This window comes from Dryas octopetala, chromosome 3, assembly GCF_963921425.1.
Source record: "Dryas octopetala chromosome 3, drDryOcto1.1, whole genome shotgun sequence".
NCBI classification, from domain to species: domain Eukaryota; kingdom Viridiplantae; phylum Streptophyta; class Magnoliopsida; order Rosales; family Rosaceae; genus Dryas; species Dryas octopetala.
The window spans coordinates 18,941,477-18,962,655 of record NC_141368.1 but is presented as its reverse complement, the minus strand read 5'-3'; positions in this window follow the sequence as shown (position 1 = coordinate 18,962,655).

Genomic DNA, 21,179 nt, shown 5'->3' with positions numbered 1-21,179 from the left:
TATTCAAATTCATCTAAATCCATCCAAATTCATTAAAATCTTTCACTTAATAAAATTCATGATCTTTTAAGGATACCTGAATTTCATTGGAATCCATTAAAATTTGAGTTGGAGACACCTAGATTTCATTGGACTTTTAAAATCCAATGAAATCTAAGTCTGTATGGGTTTATTGCACATGAACTCCCCTGAGGTTTAACATGTTTCCACATAACTCCCTGCATTTGCAAATTTCAGACTCTACCTACCTCAAATATAAGTTATTTGCACATATTCACACAAAAATGTTGACATCATTACAAAAATTTTAAATGACTACACTAATCCTAAATAATAATCATAACCAAGACTAATATATTCATATTGTTTGTAGGTCCAACCACCAACAATAATTCCCTAATTCTTCAAATAAAATTGTCGAACGCTATCAACCATAATCTAACAAAATTTTCGAACCACTGTGCAAAGTGTAAATGTATTTATCAAGTTAGGTTAGTAATTTCTTCCATTAAGTTTTAGTTGTTTGATGCTTTAATAATTCACTAATGATAAGAGAATTATTAATGTTGTATGTTGCTAAAAAGAGAAGAAAAATCATGCAACGTGTGTTCATATGATGGTGAAGCTCTATGTTGGCGAAAAGAGACTGAGAAGAAGCTCTTTTTCCTTTCGAATTCCAAAGATGCATTTGGTGATCGATGATGTGGGGATTTATGGTTCTGATTCTTTAACATCTTTTTTTTTTTCTTTGTATGATTCGATGGAGTAGTATATGGACTATGATTCTTTTTAGGTGATTGAACCCGTTCTTGCTACTTTTTTTTTTTTTTTTCTCACATTGCTATTCCTATTACAAGTATGGAATATGAATTAAACTATATGTAACGACCCGACCCAAATTTTCACTAAAAATTTAAATTTTTATTTAACTATGTTTTTAAGACAATTTTTTTTTAAAGAATGTTGAATTGTATTTTAAAGATTTGAGATTTATTTGGAAAATAAAAAGGTTTTTGATTTAAATATTTATTTTTGTTTTAATTTGGGGCTTTACCCAAAGTTGACTTTTAAAATAAATGGGCTTTTAATTTTGACTTTGGGTCCGTTAGATAGGTTTCGATCCCACGATTTCATAGACACGTAGCACGCGTCGATCCGAGTTACGATTTGAAAGATACGGACATGTGAAGTGAGGGGCAATTTTGTAAATTTATAAAAGTGGGTTTTTAAATACCCAAAATCAGAAAAATTTTCTGAATTCTCTCTCTCTCTCTAGAATTTTCTACACACTCCCTCTCCCTTTATTTCTCTCTCCCCGGCACTCTCTCCCTCTCCACTCCCGCACCCTTCCCCTGCGCCCACAACCCAGCTCACCGTCGACCACCCTTCGCCGACCTGGCCTCTGCCTCCGGCGAGCACACCCTTCAGGCGCCGACCACCCTCCCGAGCCCACTCTCTCTCTCCTCATTCTCTCTCTCCCCCTTTTCTCTGTGCGCGACCAACCCAGCCACCCAGCCACTTTCGGCGGCTTTTCCATCGACCCCGACCACCGGCGACCTCCCCCGTTGGCCGATCAGCTCAGCCCTGCCCTCCTCCAGCCAACCCAGCCACCCCCTGCGCGCGGTTGCTGTCAGAAAGAGCTCCACTGGCCACCAGCTTCTCCTCTAAAATTCTGACCAATTTTCACTCTATTCTCCAAGATTTTTGTGGGTTTTTCTCCTCTAGGTATGGATAATCTTTTCCCTACAATTTGATTGATTAATTTGGAGTGTTTAGAAACTTGAAATTAGGGAATGTTGTTGTCATTTCGGTTTCTCTTGGGTTTTCTGATTTGGAAGTTATTCTTGATGTTTTTCTTAAAAAAATTCCATCTCTGGGGACCCCATTTGTTGCTTAAGATTTAAGGGTTTATTTGGATTTGAGGAATTTGATATTTTTGGATAAAATTCTGATTTGGGACAACCACTTTGGGCGGCACACAAGGGGATTTCGAACCCCCACTATATTTTAGTGAATGTAGGATGATTTTTAAGGAAATGGTGGAGTGGGTTTTTGACCTTGACTACATTGGATGTGGTTGGAGAAACCGAAGTGTTTGGGACTAAAATGTGAGCCTTGTTGATACCATTATTACCCTAAGACGAAGTTTCCGATCAAAGTAAGCCTTGGACAGATTTTCTATTAAGTTTGCGGTTGATTTGGATGCTTAGGCGTCGTGGTCTGAGCCGGAGAACTTTCGGAGTGTTTACGTAGGTGTTTTGGGTCTACGCGTGGATGTTGTGAACCGTCGAGTTAGAACGAGAGTCGGGTGTGATGTTAAGTTGAGTACACATGTACATTTAAGTGTCTTGAGTCGGAACTAATTATATTTCGTTGATTGTTTGTTCTATAGGCAAGACGACCGTGGCTCGTGACGATCCGGTGGAGGATCGAAGTTAGGGCTATCTCTGTGAGTGGACTTTTGTTTTAAAAACATTTCGTTTACTTTATGGTTGAATTTATTTGCTTATCCCGAGTTTTATTTGAGTATGGTTTGAGTTAAAATAATTTGGGGTTGAATTTGTTATAAATGATTATGATTTTCAAAGTTTACATTTTCGTTAGTTTGATTAATGTCCTTACTTTAAGTCTTATTAAATGATTTTTCATACGAGATTGATGAACTAATTTGGTTTTAAGAGTCGATAGAGATATACGATTTCAAACGTGATTTATACAAGAATTTATTGAAAGGAAATTGATTTCAAAGTTTTGAGTAAGCCTTGAGTTGATAGCGAAATGTGTGATAATCTCATTGGGATTCTTCATTTTTAAGAAATTATTTTGCGTGACATTGAGATATTATGAATAGTTTTATGTATACTAAAATTATTTGAAATAATACACTTTGGCGTATTGATTTAAGGTATGAAGGAAGGTTTCAATAAAATTTTCTTTCGATGAGAAAATGATATTTTTGGGCTATGGAAAAAATGGTTTTCAAACCACCTTTGCAGTACCCTCCAGGTTATCAGATTGGATAGGTCTTTGGGACCCATCACGGCACACATATAGGCTTTGGGCCGTGTGTTGGGATGCTTCGCCCTTGGGGGGCTGCTTTGCGTGCACGTATGACCAGGATTGCCTGCACGTGCTGATTTTATTCACACGTGTGTACGGCTAGGATATTGCCTGCACGTGTTAGATTTCATTCCATGCGTGTGTATGGCCAAGATATTGCCTGCCTGTGCGATGCAGGAATTCCGCACAGGTGTATGGCTAGGATTATTCAGGGTATATAGCATGGTGGAAAATGAAATTGGTTATTTTCAGAAATCATTAAATATGATTTTAAGTGAGGTATTCTTTTGAATTCTATCAAGGTTGCTGTTACGATGTTTTATAGTTCTTTTATTTTAGGAAATTGTTATCTTGAGAAAATATATATTGTTTTGTTGGATTTCTTAAGTTTAAATAAACTTTATGGTTTTAAAACTGGGGAATTTCAAAGAGTGACGTGAGGTTTTAGAGCTAAATGGGGTTCTTAAGGTTTTTCTGAAACAGGATGGTTACTTTTGATTTCATTTTCATTAAACTGTCCACTCACCGAGTCTTCTCACAATTTTTCTTGTTTTGTCTTAAATTGTCCCCACAGGTAGTAGCTTTGGTGGAGGTCGAGCCAATAACGTCGAGGCATTTACGTCCATCTCCCTAGTCGGACCCTGCAGGCGCCATTTTATTCTTGTAAAAATTCCTTGAAATAGAATAGCAGCTCTGATAACCACTCTACAATTTTAAGTTGGATTTCTTTGAAATTGTTGGGTCTGAAACCCTATTTGGTTGTGGTAGAGGTGGTTGATGATTTAGAAGTGTTTTTTAACAGGTTTTGAAATTTCTGGGTTAGTCCATTTTCAGGGGAGGTTTTGTCGAATTTTCGGTAGGATTTTCCTTGATTTGGATTCTCGCAGGACCTCTCCGGGTTTCAGGGTGGAATCCGGGGGCGGTCCTGTCACTATAATCAAACAATATTTTAACATTGTAAGAACAATGTAGTCTTTTCATTACAATTTGTTAGTTGACTTTTATCATGAGGGAATATGTGCAAAGAAATTAAACTTGAAGTAGTTAGAGTGTGAAATTTGAAAATGAAAAAGGTTATTTGAACACAAGTACGTCAAATCTCAGAGGGTATTTGTGTAATTAGGCCTTATAACTATTGCACAAGTGGTCCCCTTTTAAGGCCTACTACTATGCAGTCGGAAAGTGTGACCCAAAACCCATTTTGGGTCACAAATGGGTCACACCTTAACACTATGGGCCGGAAAATGTGACCCAAAAGAGGGTGTAACCCAAAGTGTAACCCAAATTCGGGTTTCAGTGTGACCCCAATTGTGTGTGACCCAAAACCAGCAAAGCCAACCCACGTGAGGAGAGAGAAGCAATTGCTGGGCAAAAAGGTTGGTGGGCCCCGCACCTGCAGCTGCTGCTGTGGTTGTCGGCTGAACAGAAGAACAGCTCCGGAACGTGGGTCATCTCGTGGGCCGCGCCTGGCTTGCTTGGCTGTTGACGCGTGGCGTGCTTGGCTGGTCACCAACGGTCCAGATGAGATGACCGTTGGTGATCAACGGCTGCTGTGCTTTGTCCTTTTTTTTTTTTTTTTTTTTTTATAAGATGGGCCGAAAAATGAATCAAAGGTTTAGATTAATGGACCGTTGATAATCAACGGTCCAGATCGGCCAAATCCTTTTTTTTTAAACAAATAATTAATAAATCATTTAAAATAGATATAATATCCGAAAAATTGCCAAAAAATTTCAAAAAAATTTTAAAAAATTCCCCAAACCCTCCAACAGCTATATTTTCAAATGGGTCTATATATATCACACAACACTAAAATGAATCCTTTGTATGTGTATTCATCCTCCTCCTCGTCTTCGGACTCTGATGCTGAATGGGATAGGAAAGAGGATGGAAGGGAGATGGTGGGTCAGTTGATTGTGTCAATGGGTCATACCGTCGTCGCCGGTACACCAAGGCATGGCGGTACTTCTTCAAATCGCCGGTACACACACCGGAATCGAGAAGCCGCCCACGAACGTCTCATGGACAACTACTTCATCCCCTCGCCAATCGAGGACACCGTGACTTTCCGCAGGCGATACCGCATGCACCAACCGCTATTTAAATCATCGTGTTGTTTTTCTTGTTTGTGGTTGTTGAAGTCCCGATGTCTTATGTTGTCTAATTTATGAAATTTTCTTATTTTAAATATATTCAATATTGACCTTATTTTAAAGATCTCATTAAAATAAGATCAATAGAATAATTTTTATTATACTTTAAATTTAAAATTATCAATTAAATATCACTTAATCAATATTAGACATATTTTAAATATGTATAAAATACTGTGACCTAAAATGGGTCACAGCACCATTGCAGTGAGAATTGGGTCACAGCACTATTTGTGGCCCAAAATAGGTTTTGGGTCACAAAAAATGGGTTTACCATAGTGGAAGGCCTAAGGGTATTTTCATCATTAAAAGTTCATGAATTTGATGCTCTAGTCAGAGACTTTGTGTGCCATCCTTTACAGAGACATCTCATTCTTTGCAAAAGGTGAGAGATTCATTATTTCACATTCACATGCCCCCATATGTGTGTCAATGCACCCAACCTGTATATGTAACTCGTGCTTAATTAGATTGGTCCATTTATGCAGTCAAAGTACATTGAAAACACAGAAGACATCAATGGTGTCTCAGGTCTAATGAATAGTAAGTGAAAAACCCCAATCTCAAACCCTAACCGATGTTATCTCCACCATTCCTAGCGTTTCTGGCATCTGGCCAGGGTGTTCTTTGTCTCGTTTTCTTTTCCTTTTCATACTTGATTACTTTTGTAAATTGTTAAGCTTGATTTGGATTGAAATTCTCTACCCAGGTACTGTGAGACCCGGAAATTTTCAAATTTATTTTGGGATTTTTCCTTATTTTCTAAAATTTTTATAGAATTTATTTGTCGGAAAATCTAATTTTTTTTTCCACCTTGAGCTTTAATTGTTTTACTAACTTTGACTAGGGTTTTAACCCAAGTTAGACCTTTAAAAGGTAGTACTTTTACTCACAAACCCAACGGTGCAAGTCTCGTATTATTCCGAGTCCGGGAGATTATTTTATGAATTTCTCAAAATTTCTTTTTCTTTAAAGCATTTTTTCTTAGTTTGTGGAGCTTGAAATTTTCGAAATTTCTCTAAAGGGCAAATTGGTAATTTGACCTCATAGTTAATTAGTACTAGTCAATACGAGTCCGTAGTATTTTTCGGGGTATTTTTCTGAGTCCCGAGCTATTTTTAATTAATTTTTGAAGTTGAGGATTATATGAAAAAGAAAAATAAAATAAGAAATCACCAGATCGCGCCACGTGGCACGATCTGGAGCGTCCATCGCTGCATAGTAGCAAGATCTGATGGCTGTGTTAGTGCACATGCCACGTGTCACTTCCTCATTGGCCCATTTTGTGACGGTTGACTTGAGTCAACCCAGTCAACTCGGATGAGTCAACCGAGTTGACTCACTCACTCTCCCTATAAATAGTGGCGTGAACCCCAGCTGATCTTCATCCCATTTCAGTCGCACGCTTCCCAAGAGAGAGCTTCTCTCTCCTCTCTCCTCCTTTCTCTCTCTTCTTCAATCTTGTTTTGAGTTTATCTTGAATTCTGGAGCTCCGATTGACGATCCGATTTCGCCTACGCGATCGTGGCGACGAGCTCTTCAATTCTAGTAGTGTGAAGGCTATGTTTTGGTGAAGTTTTAAAAAAATCATTTCTGAGCTCCATAGGTAATTTCTTGATCCCTGTCGAACTTCTGCTAAAATTTTGATAAATCTCTTATTCATTAGGCTCTTTTAATCTTGTTATTTAGCAAGTCTAGTAGTACCGAAACTCTGCCCGTGGAAAGTTTTCAACAGGTATACCCTCAATCCAGCTTATTTAATCTGCAGTTATTTAAGTTGTGGTTATAGACGGAACACTGTTTAACTGTTGTTATCAAATGAACTTAATAAATATTGAGGCCATATCAGTGGTAACCAAATAACGTGATGACTAAGGTCAGTCCATGAGCATACAGGCGTTGGGCACTGAGCCAGAGCTCCCTCAGTTTCCCCATGCACTGACCTGGTCACGTTGTAGGTTCATATCTGATCAACCTCCTCGACAATAAATTAAAATAGATATAGAAACCACACGGTCTGACATGACTGTTTGCCTCGCGGTGCAAGGTTATATCGGATTAAGAATTCAGAAAAGCCTAGCAGTTACGCTAGTGCCAAACCTCTGAATTATACCTGGTCTTAACAGACAAGGTCATCGATTTACGTGAAGACCGTTTTTAACACCAGTTGTTGTCAAACTATGAACTCCAGTTACCTAAAGGAGATCGTTGCGACGTGGCAAATTGTGATTTGTACTCGAAAACAAGCAAAAGCTTTGGACGCTAGGTAGGGGGACAACACACTCTGACTAGTGGATTTCCTGCATGTACTATATAATAAATACTGTGTGATAAAGATGCATGTTTTTGATTGGCATATCTGCTTGGTTTTATGATGATGAGAATGATGACTGTTATGCATATTCTCGTGAGATTGTTATTGTGTTTGACTTGAGAGTGAAAGGTCCCTTACGTTAGACCCTGGGTTTCGATCCCCAAAACCTCATGAGGGGTTGTACGGACGGACTGGTCGATTGTCCTTCTTGGGAGGCCAGTCTAGGCGGTATAACCATGAAATGGCCACTTTCGCTACCCTGTCCCGGTCAAATGACTGCAGGACTTTGTTATGTTTTTGTGAGAGGGTAGTTAGCCCTAATGGCTGGTCAACAGGTATGATTCCGAACTTGGGCCCGGAAAACTGTATTTTGAAAATTGTATGAGCATGCTACTCGTTTTACAAAGCTTGACAACGGGTTTGTGTTGTGCATTTGATTTTAAATTATCTCAAACTATTTTTCAAACCTAGCAGGGAGTTCCCTGAGGGGGAGCAATGAACGTATGTGATGCTCACCCCTACATTGTTGTTTTTCTCCCTCTCAGGTGCTGCGCGTGTGGACTTTGACGGCCTCGATTAAGGGGGTGGTGGTGCGGTCTCGAGCTTGTCAACTCCTGTGTTCCTGTTTAGTCAGTATATTTCCTTGGGCAGGTCCTTGGTGTCCTTTTACTATCTTTATATACCCTTGGTCATATCTTGTATATACACTGATTCCTTGGGTTGTCTACTTTTGAATTATCGAGTCTATATAAACAGTTTCTTTGAAGTTACTCTAAACAATAGTAGCTCCGAGGGTTGGTTTAATTATGAATTAATTATTTCTGAATAAACTTTCCGCTGCAAACTCAAGCACTCTGATCCAACCCATTTTTACTAAACCAAAAGGCTTAACCTATTTTGTGGATATTTGAGATTATAACACCGGGGGATTGGTTGTTGTAGTCTCAGGTATTCTCAAGATAGGTGCCTCTGTTACGTACCTGGGTTTCGGGCATGACAGTTAAAATGGTATCAGGGCTGTTTTCCTGAAAATGTTTTCAAAATAGAGTATTCTGAAATTCTTTCTTCTTCCAAGAGTCTTGTTCGAAATTCTCTTGTTTATCATCCTTTTCTTCTATTCTTGAAAGTCATTGTTAAGTCTGCCCATTTTTCTTTTAGTCTGTCAGTTCTGTTGACAAGATGCCGCCCCGACGTCAAAACCGCGCTCAGCCACCAAACCAAATGAACGCACAGCAGTTTGCTGAGGTTTTCCAAGCTGTTATGGGTAACTTTGCCCAAAATCCTCAAACTGAAGTTGAGCGCTAGGAACAGCGCCGTGGTCATTACTTTGACCGGTTTCTTAAGATAAAGCCCATGAAATTTTATGATAATTCTGAAAAAGATAAAGCTGAGGTCTGGATTAAACATGTCCTGAAAAAGTTGGAAGGAATCAATGCTCCGCCAGAATACCAAGTCTGGTTGGCAACTCATGTTCTCGAAGGAGAAGCAGATCGTTGGTGGGATTAAGTCCGCGACCGAGAGCCGGAATCCGATTTCCAGAAACTCAACCACTCCAACAAGCACCACGTCAAGCTAACCAAGGTGGTCCAGGACGTGGAGGAGGAGGTCGAGCTAGAGTGTTCGCTGTAAGAGCCCATCGAGATGATGACGATGCTGAACCCGACGGTATCTTACTTACCTTAACTATTTTCCTTAAAAAAAAAAAACAAAAAAAAAAAAACTAAACTTATGAATTTTAGGGTTTTTAACTTACTAACTCTTAGGACCGGTTTAGAAGAACGTGTTCGACAAAGCGGAGAACGATGCAAGGTCAACGGATAACATTGGGCGAACGACTGTTGTGAGGAGAAATTATCTCTAGTATCACTTATAGTCGAGATCAATGGAGGTCTCCGTTTTCGCTTTAGTTTACGGGTTTGGTTATCAGGAGGATCCTCGACATTACGGTATCGTCAGATCAACGGAAGTGTCTTTGGGGACTGATATCAACCGTAGCTTGTTTTTTTTTTATCTTTTTAAAAATGAGTCTCCAGTATTTCGACTTGATCAATAGAGGTATTTTTCTCGAGAGTTGTTGTTATGCATGCTTTATCACTCAAGTAAAAGTTGGATTATGACTGATTGAGAACGTAAAGGGGAAAACGTTCTACAGGAACTGGAGTCCACGTACCCACTTTTGGTTCGAGCACCCTTGGTAATCTCGAGGACGAGATTTTTTCTAAGTAGGGGAGGATGTGAGACCCGGAAATTTCCAAATTTATTTTGGGATTTTTCCTTATTTTCTAAAAATTTTATAGAATTTATTTGTCGGAAAATCTAATTTTTTTTCCACCTTGAGCTTTAATTGTTTGACCAACTTTGACTAGGGTTTTAACCCAAGTTAGACCTTTAAAAGATAGTACTTTTACTCACAAACCCAACGGTGCAAGTCTCGTATTATTCCGAGTCCGGGAGATTATTTTATGAATTTCCCAAAATTTCTTTTTCTTTAAAGCATTTTTTCTTAGTTTGTGGAGCTTGAAATTTTCAAAATTTTTCTAAAGGGCAAATTGGTAATTTGACCTCATAGTTAATTAGTACTAGTCGATACGAGTCCGTAGTATTTTTCGGGGTATTTTTCTGAGTCCCGAGCTATTTTTAATTAATTTTTGAAGTTGGGGATTATATGAAAAAGAAAAATAAAATAGGAAATCACCAGATCGCGCCACGTGGCACGATCTGGAGCGTCCATCGCTACATGGCAGCAAAATCTGATGGCTGCATGTGCAGCCAAGTGTTAGTGCACATGCCACGTGTCACTTCCTCATTGGCCCATTTTGTGACGGTTGACTTGAGTCAACCCAGTCAACTCGGATGAGTCAACTGAGTTGACTCTCTCACTCTCCCCATAAATAGTGGCGTGAACCGAGTAAGGATCCCCTACCAGTTTTTTGGTACCCGTTTGGTACCAGGCTAAAATCTTAGCCATTGAACTCATTTTCTCTCCTTACTATTTCTCTCTCCACTCTGTTTTCAATGGCTAAGATTTTAGCCTGGTACCAAACAGGTACCAAAAAACTGGTAAGGGATCTGCACTCGCGTGAACCCCAGCTGATCGTCATCCCATTTCAGCCACACGCTTCCCAAGAGAGAGCTTCTCTCTACTCTCTCCTCCTTTCTCTCTCTTCTTCAATCTTGTTTTGAGTTTATCTTGAGTTCTGGAGCTCCGATTGACGATCCGATTTCGCCTACGCGATCGTGGCGACGAGCTCTTCAATTCTAGTAGTGTGAAGGCTATGTTTTGGTGAAGTTTTAAAAAAATCATTTCTGAGCTCCATAGGTAATTTCTTGATCCCTATCGAACTTCTGCTAAAATTTTGATAAATCTCTTATTCATTAGGCTCTTTTAATCTTGTTATTTAGCAAGTCTAGTAGTACCGAGACTCTGCCCGTGGAAAGTCTTCAACAGGTATACCCTCAACCCAGCTTATTTAATCTGCAGTTATTTAAGTTGTGGTTAGGCCTTCCACTATGGTAAATCCATTTTTTGTGACCCAAAACCCATTTTGGGTCACAAATAGTGCTGTGACCCAATTCTCACATTTATGGTGCTGTGACCCATTTTGGGTCACAGTGTTTTATACATATTTAAAATATGCCTAATATTGATTAAGTGATATTTAATTGATAATTTTAAATTTAAAGTATAATAAAAATGATTCTAGTGATCTTATTTTAAGGAGATCTTTAAAATAAGGTCAATATTGAATATATTTAAAATAAGAAAATTTCATAAATTAGACAACATAAGCCTTACAACATCGGGACTTCAACAACCACAAACAAGAAAAACAACACGATGATTTAAAGGAAAAACAAGTACAACATGATCACTAAAAGAAAAAACAAGAACAATACGATGATTTAAAGAAAAAACAACAACAACAACAACAACTGCATTCGACATGACATAAAATGAATCGAACTTCTTATTCGGAGTCCGATGATGAAGAATTGACACCCCCGTAATTATACCAATCTGAGATCTTCTGTTCGGTTTCACACTCATCACATGGTTGAATCAGAGGGTTCTTCCCGCATGTGCATGGCACGGGTGGTTTGGGCTCTGGCAGGTGGTTCAACCATTGGTGGGGAAGATTTGGGTGGTTGGCTAGATCCTTGAGCTCCAATCTCTTGCAAAATGCACACAAAGGGACCAAAATATCATCCAAACACTTGCAGCACCTCCAGTCTGGTTCTTTTGCACGCTCCATCATTAAAAAATAATCGCACAATGGTGCAGCACAGTTAGGGAGGCACTTACAGAAGCTTTGATCGCACTGTTGTTTGGAGCTCTCACCGGTGCCTTGCTTGGAGATCTCACCGACGCCTTGCTTGGAGCTCTCATCGACACTTTGCTTGGAAGAGGAAGCCATTTATAAATGATAGTTATGTGGATGTGTTGGCCTTATAGTTAAACCTTGGTATTTATAGGGAAAAAATGTGCATAACTTGCCCATTGGATTCCCTGATGGATTCATAAATACTCGAATCTCACATGTGAAGCAACAGTGTTATGCATGTGATGGAGTGTGGAGTCAGTGTATAGTCTTGTCATTGGTTCGGTGAATTATTTTGCTATATGTGATGGTTGTGTCATGTCATGTCAGCTAAGAGAAATCAATGCCTTTATTTCATTTCACAAAATGCAACTGACAAACAAAAACACACTTAAACGACAAATACAAAGACAAATAACAAACTTCAAGATCAACTGCGAAGATTAACCTAACAAATCATAATGAGAACAATATTGACGAACCATGATCCAGGTCGTCAATATGTTGGGGCAAGTGGTGGGTTCCCTTCTCGGATCCAGATGTGCTCAATCAAATTAGTTTTTAGGGATTCGTTGACATTTCGGTCCCTAAGCAAATTCCGACCAACATTCATCTCAGGTAATGATGATGGAGCAGCACCGGTCGGACATGGTTCTACACCTTCGTATTCAGCTTCTGCCCTTCTAGTGCTCGCTTCTGGGTCTATTGGGTCATCCCTACCGTCATCCTCAGGGCGCTCATCCTCCACGATCATATTGTGCAATATTATGCACGCCTTCATGATATACCCAAGCTCAATCGGACGCCAATAACGAGCAGGTCGTTTTATAATCTGCCACCGGGCTTTTAAAATTCCGAACGCCCTCTCCACATCCTTCCTGTATCCCTCCTGTCGAGCGGCAAACAACTTATGGTGGGGAAGAACGGGACTGTGCAATGTAGTGATAAGAGTTGACCATTGAGGGTAGATCCCATCTGCAAGAAAGTATGGAATGGTGTAGTCTATCCCATTCACAGTGAATTTCACCCTGTGGTTTCGGCCGGAAATCATATCATCAAAAAGATGAGAACAGTCCAGCACATTGATATCATTATTCGACCCAGGTATACAAAAATTTGCATGCCATATCCACGTGTCGTACCCAGCAACGGCTTCAAGGATAACTGTTGGGACACGATAATGCCCACGGTACACAGCTTGCTCGGCCATTAGGCAATTTTGCCATACCCAATGCATGCAATCCAAGCTACCAATCATACCTGGAAATCCTCTACGGCTCCCCTTTCGCAAAAGTTTCCTCAAATCGGTCGGGGTAGGCCTCCGGAGATACTCTGTTCCGAAGACGTCAGTGATGGCTCTCACGAACTTCAAGAATGACTGTCGTATGGTGGTTTGGCTAATGGTCATTGACTCTGAGACCAAATCATATGGAATGCCATATGCCATCACCCGCAGTGCTGCAGTCACCTTTTGGTGAGGTGTGCAACCCACTCTACCGACGGCATCAACTGTTGGCCGGAAATACTCATCCTGGAGGCAAACCGCTTCGAGAATTCTATTGAATAGCAGTTGGTGCATGCGGTATCGCCTGCGGAAAGTCACGGTGTCCTCGATTGGCGAGGGGATGAAGTAGTTGTCCATGAGACGTTCGTGGGCGGCTTCTCGATTCCGGTGTGTGTACCGGCAATTTGAAGAAGTACCGCCATGCCTTGGTGTACCGGCGACGACGGTATGACCCATTGACACAATCAACTTACCCACCATCTCCCTTCCATCCTCTTCCCTATCCCATTCAGCATCAGAGTCCGAAGATGAGGAGGAGGATGAATACACATACAAAGTATTCATTTGGGTGTTTATGGAATGAGAAATGATCCTGAAATAAGATTGAGTGTAACATGGTAAATATAGTGGTATTTATACTGAAACCACTTGCATTTGAGATAAGGAATGAATGGTCCACATTCATTTGCTTTATGATGGTGTAGTCATTTCATGCATCAGTCTTATCTACTGTAAAGCATGCATCAGTCTGTGGTTAATAAGGGAGAATCCAATGTTGGGTGGAAATGCAAACATGAATTGAATAAATAGCAAACCATGACTTAAAACAAGATTGACGTTCAAATTAAAGGATACAATTAAAGAGCAAACATAATTTAAAACAAGATTAACATTCAAACTAAAAAACACAATTAAAGAGCAAGGTCTAATTCTAATTATTAGGCGGGTACCCCTGGTTTGAGTGATTGAGGTTGGAAAGATCCGGGTAGTATCCAGATGGAGTGCACTCCGAATGGTGGTCAGCACGCATTTGCCTCCTTGCAATGACTTCAGCCATCTTTTGCTCCCAATACATCCGTTGCCCATCATTCATTTTGGAGAGTTCTTGGCCCATAATATTTTGTTCTTCCCATTCTAGCTGCCTCTCGATCCTCATCCTTTCTCTTGCTTCCTTTGCGGCGTCTCTTTCACTCCTTGCACGCTCTCTGTCAAGTCTCGTTTGTATGAAAATCCTTGAATTTTCATTATAATGATCTACTGCCTCAACCATATGAGTTTGGACGGGCTCGGCTGCCTTGGCCCGTTTTGCATGGTTTCTCCCTAGTGGCCTTGGCCGCGAGGAACCTATTGGTTGGAATGGTGGTGGGTTTTCGTCCTCGCCAAGTGGTATGACTGGATCGGTCTCCTCGGGATCATCATCGGCGGGAGTGTCGGCATCGTCGGTGGCGGGGGTCTCTGAATCACTAACCCGAACAGGAGCATGAACCGCAGCATACTTTGCACTTTCCTTTATTTTTTCCCAAATGTGCACCCATGGAAACTTGAATCCAGTCTTGTTTCGAAAGCCTTTAAGTGCTTGCGTAAACTACAATAATAAAATAAAAATTAAAATATATAAATTTTCTTGTGGAAATGCAAACATAACTTAAATAAATAGTAAATTTGCTACATTTATAAACAAAACAAAAACCATAATCATACAAATATATAAATATGCTTGATAGATAAACAAATACAATATAATAATATCATTATATAAATATGCTACATTTATAAACACAACCAAAAATAATCATACAGATATATAAATATGTTTGATACATATACAAAACAATAAAATAGTAATACCATTATATAAATATGCTTCATTTATAAACAAAACATATAATAATTATACAAATATATAAATATGCTTGATAATTGGATAAAACAAAAAATAATCATGCAAATATATAAATGCATAAAAACTTACCACATTGGCATCATTTGCACCGTTTGCACGCATTCGCTCGGCCTCCAATAAGCAAGCATAAAATTTGTTGCAATCACGCGCAATATCTTTGAATCGTGCTTTAACACTGCCAACCTTACGAATTGTTTCACCCCCCATGTTACGCTTGAAAATTTGATAAATTTGTTCCCAAAGCATGGCGGTTCTATTTTGGGCACCAAGACAACCGTCGGGAGACCTCTCTAGGTATGCCATCACTAGGGCTTCATCTTCAGCTACCACCCAAGCACTTCCTCTTGGAGCCATGACAAAGAAAAAAAAAATTTGTGTAAATTTGGTAAACAAAGGTTGTAAATTGTGATGAAACCATATGAGTGTTGTGTGATATATATAGACCCATTTGAAAATATAGCTGTTGGAGGGTTTGGGGAATTTTTTAAAATTTTTTTGAAATTTTTTGGCAATTTTTCGGATATTATATCTATTTTAAATGATTTATTAAATATTTGTTAAAAAAAAAAAAGGATATGGCCGATCTGGACCGTTGATTATCAACGGTCCATTAATCTCAGCCTTTGATCCATTTCCGGCCCATCTAAAAAAAAAAAAAAAATTACAAGCCGCAGCAGCCGTTGATCATCAACGGTCATCTCATCTGGACCGTTGGTGACCAAACTAGCCCGCCACGCGTCAACAGCCGAGGAAGCCAGGCGCTGCAACCGAGGAAGCCAGGCGTCAGCCGACACTTGCGTCAGCAGCAGCAGGCGTGCGTCAGCAGCAACAGGCGCGGGGCCCACCTAGCTTTTTGCCCAGCTTTTGCTTCTCTCTCTTCACGTGGGCTGAGTTGCTGATTTTGGGTCACACACAAAATGGCCCACACTGAAACCCTCTTTTGGGTTACACTTTGGGTTACACCCTCTTTTGGGTCACATTTTCCGGCCCATAGTGTTAAGGTGTGACCCATTTGTGACCCAAAATGGGTTTTGGGTCACACATTCCGGCTGCATAGTAGTAGGCCTTATAGACGGAACGCTGTTAACTGTTGTTATCAAATGAACTTAATAAATATTGAGGTCATATCAGTGGTAACCAAATAACGTGATGACTAAGGTCAGTCCATGAGCATACAGGCGTTGGGCACTGAGCCAGAGCTCCCTCAGTTTCCCCATGCACTGACCTGGTCACGTTGTAGGTTCATATCTGATCAACCTCCTCGACAATAAATTAAAATAGATATAGAAACCACACGGTCTGACATGACTGTTTGCCTCGGGGTGCAAGGTCATATCGGATTAAGAATTCAGAGAAGCCTAGCAGTTACGCTAGTGCCAAACCTCTGAATTATACCTGGTCTTAACAAACAAGGTCATCGATTTACGTGAAGACCGTTTTTAACACCAGTTGTTGTCAAACTATGAACTCCAGTTACCTAAAGGAGATCGTTGCGACGTGGCAAATTGTGATTTGTACTCGAAAACAAGCAAAAGCTTTGGACGCTAGGTAGGGGGACAACACACTCTGACTAGTGGATTTCCTGCATGTACTATATAATAAATACTGTGTGATAAAGATGCATGTTTTTGATTGGCATATCTGCTTGGTTTTATGATGATGAGAATGATGACTGTTATGCATATTCTCGTGAGATTGTTATTGTGTTTGACTTGAGAGTGAAAGGTCCCTTACGGTAGACCCTGGGTTTCGATCCCCAAAACCTCATGAGGGGTTGTACGGACGGACTGGTCGATTGTCCTTCTTGGGAGGCCAGTCTAGGCGGTATAACCATGAAATGGCCACTTTCTCTACCCTGTCCCGGTCAAATGACTGCAGGACTTTGTTATGTTTTTGTGAGAGGGTAGTTAGCCCTAACGGCTGGTCAACAGGTATAATTCCGAAATTGGGCCCGGAAAACTGTATTTTGAAAATTGTATGAGCATGCTACTCGTTTTACAAAGCTTGACAACTGGTTTGTGTTGTGCATTTGATTTTAAATTATCTCAAACTATTTTTCAAACCTAGCAGGGAGTTCCCTGAGGGGGAGCAATGAACGTATGTGATGCTCACCCCTACATTGTTGTTTTTCTCCCTCTCAGGTGCTGCGCGTGTGGACTTTGACGGCCTCAATTAAGGGGGTGGTGGTGCGGTCTCGAGCTTGTCAACTTCTGTGTTCCTGTTTAGTCAATATATTTCCTTGGGCAGGTCCTTGGTGTCCTTTTACTATCTTTATATACCCTTGGTCATATCTTGTATATACACTGAGTCATTGGGTTGTCTACTTTTGAATTATCGAGTCTATATAAACAGTTTCTTTGAAGTTACTCTAAACAATAGTAGCTCCGAGAGTTGGTTTAATTATGAATTAATTATTTATGAATAAACTTTCCGCTGCAAACTCAAGCACTCTGATCCAACCCATTTTTACTAAACCAAAAGGCTTAACATATTTTGTGGATATTTGGGATTATAACACCGGGGGATTGGTTGTTGTAGTCTCAGGTATTCTCAAGATAGGTGCCTCTGTTACGTACCTGGGTTTCGGGGCGTGACAGGTACACTGATGCCACTGCCACCATGAGCTCCGCCACTTGTGGCAACGGTTTGGATGTTTGTTGCCTTTGTTTTGCCTTTTTGAAGCTCCAGAAGTCAGTTCTCAGCTATGTTTTGATTGTTGTTGTGTTTTGCTGTATTGAAACAGGTTAGACAACCATTGTGTGTGGCAGCTGCCGCTTGTTTCGGCCATTCCATAGCCATGTTCATAATTTGTGTGAATCTTGGTTGTATTGGTGTGGGTTTGTTGTCTTGAACAGTTACGTTGGCTCAGAAATCTTTAATCTGAAGTTGTTTCGTTTATGGTTCACTAAACCGAATTTGAAACCCTAATTAAACAATTCACGAACAAAATCGACCCTATTCACTTGTTAAACCTAGGGGTCGGCAATGGGCCAGCCCGGCCCAAATTTTTTGGGTTCGGGCCGGGCTCGGGCTTGAATTATAGAAGCCCAATAGGGCTTTCGGGCCGGGCCGGGCCGGGCTTGAGCTTTAATACACAAGCCCAAGGCCCGCCCATCGGGCTTTGGCTTGCGGGCTTGGAGGGCCGGGCCGGGCTAGGCCCGAACGGGCGGCCCAAAATGGGCCCAAAGCCTATTTAGACACATATATATCTTCAAAAAAAAAAAAGGATTTTGGCTATATTGTGATTTGAACATGAGACCTCACATAACAAGCTTCAACTCTCAACCAACTGAGCTGACTAGTTTATTTGTCAAGTTTGTGAATCATAACATATTTAATAGCTCTTTCGTTTATTTACTTCAATAAATTATTAATATACTTATTAAGTTATTATATAATACTATTATGTTAGTAATAGTGATACCATAAATAATAAACTTTTAAAATTATATACAACATTACAACTATAATAAAACATAAATGTACATATATATTATTATATATTTTATTACATATTTTTATAAACAAACGATGCAATTGTGTTGTCAACGATCCAAACCGTTCAAATTTTAGTTCCTCACTCAAAGATAATTTGTGCAAAAAATTAGCTCAATCGGAGATGTAAAAGTGACATAATGGTGGTCAAATTAATGAACGATCGTGGTTTTTCTAATGATCATCGAATGGGTAGATGAATTTCGATTTAGCTGATTTTTTGTACTGATGATCTTTGACTATGAATATAGAAAATGAACATGTCAGATTGTTGAAATCACGTTGTGGTCTTCATAATTATGGAAACAATAAGGTTTCAACGGGAAAATTATTAGAATTATACTCTTCAAGTGTATTTATATGTAGAAGCTCACATATCGATCTTGTTTTCAACGATCCGAACCGTTCAAGTTTTAGTTCTCCACTCAAAGAGAATTCTTGCAAAAAATTAGCTTAATCGAAAATGTAAAAGTGATTTTTCTAAATGTAACGGTGGTCGAATTAATGAACGATCGTGGTTTTTCTAATGATAATCGAATGGGTAGATGAATTCCGATTTAGCCGATTTTTTGTAAGGATGATCTTTGACTATGAAAATAGAAAATGAACGGTTCAGATCGTTTAATTAATGAAATGACAATTGTGGTTTAATAACTTTAATTATACTTGTATTATAAAAGTTGTATATACACATATACATTTATATTTTATTATACTTGTAATGTTGTATATAATTTTAAAAGTTTATTACTTTATTATTTATGGTATTACATAGTTTACACTATTACTATTTACTAACATTATAGTATTATATAATAACTTAATAAGCATATTAATAATTTATTATAGTAAACAAACAAAAAACCTATTAAATATGTTATGATTTCCAAATTGGGCTTTGGGTCGGGCTTTGGGCCGGGCTTTGGGCGGGCCTAAACGGGCGGGCTTCGGGCGGCCCATGGGCTTCAAGGGGATGGCCCAAGTCCAACCCAAGAAACTTTCGGGCCGGGCCGGGCCGGCCCAATTTTCGGGCCAAATCGGGCTTCGGGCCTAATGGGCCGGGTGGGCTTCGGGCCTTGGGCTTTTTGGTGAGGCCTAGTTAAACCCAATTCGTTTAATCCCTGGAGTGGTACCCGAGAAGTGAACTTAGACCCCCGTTTAATCAAAAGGGTATTTTGGTCATTTGCTACTGAATCTCATGTTATAGATTTTCGAATGGGTCTAACCTCGTTCTTTTAATTTAACCTAATCCATTGCATTCAGATTAGATTGGAACAAGAGTATCCCTAGAAAGTAACTCGATATCCTCGGTTGAATCTAAGGGCGTTTCGGTCATTTCATAGTCCATATACGAAACAGGTATTCTTGATTTTCAAACGGGAAACCTATTCCGAGGTGTGAATCGGATAACACCAGAAAAGGTTAGAGTCCATTTGACTTGTCCACATCGTTATTCCTTTGTGCTTTCAACTTGGTTAGAATTTCTGTTAATTCATTATCTTGTGTTTGTTTACAAGGGCAAAATGGTCATTTTACATGACCCTCAAGGAACGGTTCGTTTAACTGTCGATCTTATGAGCTGGTGGTGTAGTACGAGCGAACTAGAGTATCTGCTCGGAACTTAGGTGGGTAACATCTTGCCTTGACCTCTATGTTTTGATGAATTGTATATGATCAAATAATGCGTGTATTGAGTGAATGCTTACCCGAATAGGTGATTTAACTCAGTTGGAGTTATTAATTGTATTCATGCTAATTATTATTCAAGCACTGGAATATTTGTTTTGTGATGCATTCTTATTGAGTCAGTAAGATTAATTACGACATGTTGTGTTAATTGAAGTGAACACGTAGAGAGCTCTCGAACTCTGAAATTTAGATGCATAGAGGACTTGCTTTGGGATTATTTGATATTTTAACAAACTCGCTACGGACGTTGAGGTCTCAAGTATTCTCAAGGCAAGTGCCTCTGATGCATACTTTGTTTTGGATTGTGAGAGGTAAAGAATATTAGATGAAAGCTCGTTTGAGCCATTTTATGTATGTATTAATATTGGCCATTGATTTGGCATTTAACTTTTTTTTTTTTCAAGTCGCATGATGAATTGTATTATTGTTATCCGAATGGTGAATCATATATGTTAATGAAATAATATCATAATTGAACGGTATGTGAATTGGATGTGATGGCATGATAAATTTCTGGTTATGCTCTTTTGAGCAGTTTTCTATATGTGATGATATTGGTCATTATTTTGGGCATTTGACTGATTGCATTGCAAACCGTGGGTGAATTATATAATTGAATTCCTCATTTCGAGGGTGATAAATGTTGAGGTTTCTTAATCTATTTAATGAAAGGCAAGCAATCAATTTTAATAAGGCTTGCAAGATAAAGTTAATTAAGGATGAAATACTTTTTGGATTCCAAAATTTGGATGCATAATGTACTTGTTTTGGGAGTGTTGGGGTTTTAACACACTCGCAACGGGCGTTAAGGTTTTAAGTATTCTCAGGGCAAGTGCCTCTAGTGTATACCTTATTTTGGAGTGTGAGTTGGAAAGAGTATTGGATAAGACACTTAATAACTGAATTAATAAAAAGGGTTATTTGGTGTACTGTTAATTAATTGTAATGAACTACAGCACAC